Source organism: Podarcis tiliguerta (assembly GCF_965153285.1).
Source record: "Podarcis tiliguerta genome assembly, chromosome: 4".
In the NCBI taxonomy this organism is placed as follows: domain Eukaryota; kingdom Metazoa; phylum Chordata; class Lepidosauria; order Squamata; family Lacertidae; genus Podarcis; species Podarcis tiliguerta.
In genome coordinates, this window is record NC_139537.1 from 73,924,423 (window position 1) to 73,930,499 (window position 6,077).

Consider the following 6,077-nt stretch of genomic DNA (forward strand, 5'->3'; position numbering starts at 1 on the left):
GACTGTTCCTGGAGGAGAAGATTCCAGAGCTGTGGAGTCCTCCTTTGTGAGACGACAGGAGGCGAACCAACACAACTAACCAAAGAGGAAACGGAAGCCGGGGTTGCGATGGGGGTTAGAAAGATGTGATTGCAGTTGCTAGGCAGGGATTTGGGCTGAAGATCAAACGACAGGAGCATTTCGCGAGCGCCCTTTGACTTCCGATGAGCTGTGATCCGAAATAAATTCTCCCCACCGGTTGTCTGCACGCCCACTGGACGCCTCGCGCGCCTGGCCCAAGTTTGCGCCCGAGCAGTGCAAATTCTAGTTGGTATTATTATTAATTATTATTATTATTATTATTATTATTATTATTATTATTATTATTATTATTCCAGTTTTGGCCCCTACTCTATTGCCAGCATGACAAATGGTTATAGTAAAGCCTCATCGGGAGATAACTCGTGTGTGTGCTAAGGATGTTCGGCAACTCCGACACCAGAAAAAGCTGCGCTGCCAGGAACTTGTCTAGTTGTCCTCGCTTGGAATAACTTCTTTTGTTTTCTTGATTAGTTCATTCCGCAGATTTTCTGATCATCGTTTCTCTGTCCAAAAAAAAGAGAGGGAGAAAGGAGGTTTCCTAATATGTAGTCTAGAATCATCGAGGGGCCTGGAATGGGGAGGTTATAATCTCTCAGTTCAGTTTAATGAAGAATTATATCCTGCACCACCAATGGACTTCAGGGAGCAAAAGAAAGGCTTCGGCTTCCCACCTTTTCTCGCCCACCCGCTCACCCTCCTGCCACACCGCCATCTCTCATCATACTCCATTTCTGCCCTCCCTGCCTGCTGTTACAGGCACCAGTTTAGCTCCTCTGATCATTGTGCCACCCAGCTCCATGGAAAGCGACCATAGTTTGTGTGGGAATGTTAAGGAAGGTAAGAGAGGATATATTGTTTTGATATTATCCCTCTTCACTCACGCTAGTGAGTGAACAGTAGAGCACATTCCCTTTGCAACTTATTGGAAGCAAGTTGATGCTTCGTTAGAATAATTTAATGAAGCAATCCAGTCTGGATTGCCAAGTCTGGATTGTTCGTGGTAAGTTTCCCCCTTTATTTCCCTCTTAAAATAATAAGAATAACAACAACAACAACAACACAACACAGTCTTCTTTAAAAGGATAAAGTTTTACTCACATTCAGTTCTCAGCAGTAATCTGAAGGCAGGCTTTTGTGTTGTAGTTACAGTGAAAAGAAGTCTGAGCTGCATCTCAGACTTTCCTCTTGTGGGCTCCATCCTATGTGAAGGTTGAAACATGCGCTAGCTAAGAGCCAGGACAGAGAGAGTCCAAGAGTAAGAAAGTAAGAGTAAGAGTTCAAGAGATGGTTGCGTGACCAGCCCTTTTACCTGGTCAGCCATGGTCACGCCTCTCTACCTGGTCACACACAAGGGGAGGAAACGCCAGAGCAGGTGTGACAGGAAGTCTTCCCTGTCTGTACCCACATTCCTCCGTGTGTCCATTCTAGGAAACAGGAAAATGTTGTACTTGACTGCTCTAGGAATAAGACACCCCACAGTTTGGCCTTGACTTTCTAAAGGAGATGGGGGTCTCCCACTTACTTTAGCTATCAGGCCAATGGCTAAAGACGGGTCTAGGGGAAGGGGGCGGCCCTGGACTCCCGCATTGTCCATTTCTTCGCCCGGCCAAGTCTTCTGATTCCCCTCCCCTAGACTTTCCATCTTCGTTTGGGCGTGCACGTATTTCTGAGTTTTCCTCAGAGGGATGGCAATTTCCCTCTCCTCCTTGAATATTTGCGTCTCGGATGAACTGCTTGTTGGTCTGAACAGTCATACAAATGACATCTCTCCCCTACATTGAAGAAAAATAAAAGATTTTTTTTGTGAAAAAATCGTAATTTTGAACGAGTTTAATTTTGGTTTTTGTTGTTTTGTTTTGTTTTTTTTATAAGCAGGCTGCAAGCGCAAACGTTTCTCGGAAGCAATCCCCACCGAACTCCTTGGGACTTGCTTTAGAATCAGGCATAGGATCGGGTTGCGCGTCATCCACAAGCTTCTCATCTAACCCTCTCAGGTGTTACTTTCTCTGCTCCCAGCTTCACTAGCTCCCGCTTGCTTTTCAAAGCACTGAAGAAGAAACCTCCAGGTAGTACGTTCTGCTGTGGCAAAGTTTGACTTGACTGTCACGCTCCTGGCGCTAGGGAAATACTAGCGCCATTTGGGAGCGCTGCCTATAGGCTGCAGTCCTACACATTCTCCCGCCACCCCATTGAACCCGGTGGGGCTTACTTCCGCGTAAATGTGCAAAGGATCGCCCTGTTAGCCTGCATCCCTAAGCCTACTTAGGGGGCAAGCATGTCCCATTGGATTCCATATCCATCACAAGATGGTGCCGGAAGGTTGCGCTCCCCACGCGCATTTGCAGGAGAAGTAATCCTGTTTAACTCAAGGACGCTTACTGCCGCGTAAACAAGTCACCGCACTCCCAGTCCCGAAGAGACCACGCCTTGCTTCCTAAAGAATAAGAACATGCCTTTTTGAGAAGAACACTGGATGAGTTGTATGTGGCAGCTCTGTCTCTCCTGCCCGCCCGCCCCCACCCCCAAAATATCGTAGCGCTCAGGGCAATTGGGAACGATCTCCTTTCCAAGTTCCACTGAACTCCGGCCACATCTGATAATAATATTTTGTCAATAGCCTTCTTGGCCTGGCCGGTCTCTTTCTTTCTCCCTCTCCCTTCCAAAAGGAGGGGTTTATTTTTACAGGAACCTTCTATTTTCCTTAACAGAAAAAGAAATCGCTGGCTGCATATAGTATCAAAACATTTTCAAGTGTGAAGCTTGCTATAGAGTGCAATTCTCCTCCCCCAGCCAAGAGAAATTTGGCCAAAGCGACAAGGGGAGGTTGAACAGGACGGCGCGCTTAATGATTTACTTCTACGTCTTTTGAAGTCTCTCCAAAACGCAGAGGGGGCTTTTATTAGGACCAGCTACACCATCTAAACACCTGGTCGAAAGAGGTCCGGAGAAGGGGGCGGACACTTTCTATAGGGAGTCGCCCGCATGTCGTTTGTACAGTATATGCAGCCGTCCCACGGGGGACAGGGCAGGTAGAGTGTGCCCGGCCTGAGGTGGGAAGATCAAACGCTCAGTACCTCATCTCCCCCCCCCACACACACACCAAACCCCCCCCCCACCTTTGCACTCTCTGATTCCACTTGATTTCCGTGGATGAGGAGCGGGCTTTCCAAAGAAGTGTGCGGTGGGTCGTTTCAATCGCGTCAAACGAATCCCTTTTCCAAACCAGCCACAAGTCCCATGGCGGCCCTTGTTTATTCAATCGCCTGGGTTTTCTTTTCTTTCCTTGCTTTCAGATGTCCGGCATAGTATTGGTTTCGTTTTAACAGCTGCGCGCAAGAATGCGCAGGTCTCCTGGCTCCCATTACTTGGAAGTAAGGGGCACTCCTTGCAGTGAGGCCTCTCACGTCCACGGAAGGTGCTTGCAGGGTCTTGCCGTGTTTAATGACTTGGGCATGAGTGCGTGTGTGTGAATGTGTACAGAATGGACAGATAGATGTAGATGAAACCGAAGTGGGACTGTGTCACCCGCTGCCCTCTCTCATTCTGCTGCCTGAGACTTCCCTCGTCTCCATCATTTCCAGCCTTCTGAGCGAAAAGTTTGGCCTTCGCCTCGACGCTCTCCAAAACAGTCCCCCCCCCCACACACACACTTCAGGCTCTCCCAGCAGCACCCTCTTGCATGGTTCTCCCTCCTTCCTCCCTTGCACAGTTTTCAAAGCCCTCCTTTAAAGCCTGACACCCACCCTGGCGCCCTGGGATCCGTCCACAAAGCTGAGAGTCCAAACTCGCCCAACTTTCCCATCTCATCCCCGCCCTCCGCCTCTTTCCCTTCCCTTAGGATCTCCCCACACATCACCCCGCCGGCCTCCTGGATTTTAGGCCGTTTCCAAGCCAGCCTTGCTGCTAAAGAGATGAAACCCTGACCAAAGGATCTACCCGGCCGCGCCGAGGACGCTTCCAAGGCACTCCAGGGGCGCAGAGGCGCGCCGTGGGCGACCTCCAGCCCGATGGATTTGCCCTGCAGCTTGTGTCGCTCGCTCCCTGGCGCTCCATCCGCGTTACTCACCTTTAGCTCACACCCATTGCTCAAACCCAAAGAGAGTTGAGCTTATAGGGGGGAGCACTCCAAAAAAAGGACTCCAAAAAGAAGACTTGCGCGGCTCCACTACCGAGGTTTCCAGGAGCGGGTCAGCCCCTCTCCATCCTTCCCCACCGACCCACACCTTCCTCCTTCTCCGAAGTGTCCGACGTCCAGCTGTGTCTTCCCCACATTGGTCCAGAAAGACCAAACACACACACACACTCACACACACACAGAGGGATCTGAGCTTCCGGCAGCTGCTTCGACCCAATGGCTCTCTCTCTCCAAGGTTATAGTCGCTCGGCCAGACGCTGCTCCCCAGCCCCCCGAGGGTCACGCCCTTCGGTAACCCGAGAGCCGCCCCGGGCCGGGGGAACGCCCTCGTTATCCTCCAGGGGCCTCCTGGCGGGGAGAAAGGCGGCCGGCCTGGGAGGACGCACACTTCCCCGGACAAACCCCGCTCCGGTCAACGGGGATTCCGACGCCACGGGGTTCAGGGGATCGGAAGGGCAAGCGCTGTCATCTGGCGAGGCCTAGGAGTGTCAGGGATGCGGGTGTCTTAAACACAAAAGTCACACATAAAGACCCCTATGCGAATTTTGGCCTGGGTGCCAGTTCTATCTTCAGTAACAACCCATCTGGGATTATCCGGCTGGGCTCCCAGTTTTGCGAGGCCACAATCAAAAGCCAACGGGTTATGACGTCACGTGCTTGCTTGATGGTGTCATATAGCTGGATCCCCAGGAGCAAGATCTGCTAAAATCAGGAGGGGGGTGTTCTTCCACACGAAAGGTTTAGGAGTGTGAAGCTACAGGGGCAAGGAGGGAGCGTGCAACCAAAAGTGTGCTCGCCATTTTATTCTTATTTTGTCATTCGACGGTCTCCTCCCGACCTCGGGGAAAGGAGAACCACAGCCCCTTTCTTCCTAGCATACCCGTGCCCGGGTGTTTTGGGATACAGGGGACGAAAGCCGCCGAGACGCTGTGGCAGGATGGGACTCCTCGACGGCAACAGGAAACCGCCCTGCTTAATGCCCGACGTGGGCGAACATATCGCGCAAATGAGCTTGGATGCGCGCGTGACGTACCCTTCGCATTACTGTGTTACGTGGAATTTGCAGCTTACCGCTCTAACTTCTTTCTCGCGCACCCGACCCACTTGAAGGCAAAACTGAGACCCCCCCCCTCACTCTTTCTTATTGACTACTCAAGGTGCCTTCGACGGAAGCCCTTTCCCCTTTCGCCAGGGTTGAGACAGGATCCAGTTAAAACCCCGATGGGTTTTAGCCTCAGCAAAACTAAAGGACCCCCCCTCCCCTCCCCTGGCCACACTTCGCACAAATCGGTTTCCTCTCCAGACCGAACAGAACCCATTCTGAGGGAAAAAAACTCAGTGCGTGTCTCTGCGACGGGAGGGGAAGGAGAAAGAGGATGGGGTGGGACATCTTAAAATCGTACTGTAGAGTTGGAAGGGACCCCAAGGGTCAACTAGACCAACCCACTTCAAGGCAGGAATCTCATCTAAAGCATCCATGACAGAGGGCCATCCAACCTTGCTGGCTCTTAACTTTGTTTCAAGGTCCTTGCTACATACCTGCTATTCCATATTCAGACATGCACGCACTCCTCGGCCTTCCTCCCGCTCCCCTGATTCATTTGACTTGGCCTTGTACCCTTTTCCCAAGCAAGAGACCCCGGGTGCAAGCGCGGGGTGCAAGCGCAGGAAAGCGCTTAGAGTCCGAGAAGAACGGTTCCCTCCTCTGACTTTTCCAGCGCGTTAGAGTCCCGGAATCAACCCGGGGAGCAGCTTTCCAGACGCCTAACCTGCCTGCACATTTAAAAGGCGAACTAAGCCCCGACGGCACGAGTTGGCAGCCGGAGGACTAGAAGGGCCAGGATTTGTTTGCGCGCTTTGC

The 6,077-nt window shown here is 51.7% G+C and overlaps 1 long non-coding RNA gene across 1 annotated transcript; it reads right to left on the reverse strand.

Annotated features, from left to right (window-relative positions):
- Positions 1 to 1,154: 1,154 nt before the first annotated feature.
- Positions 1,155 to 4,540, reverse strand: LOC310676387. Its single transcript, XR_014510523.1, has 2 exons — positions 4,148 to 4,540; positions 1,155 to 1,853 (listed from the first exon to the last, which is right to left on the reverse strand). It is a non-coding gene; the product is annotated as an uncharacterized lncRNA (long non-coding RNA).
- Between the last annotated feature and the right edge of the window lie 1,537 nt (positions 4,541 to 6,077).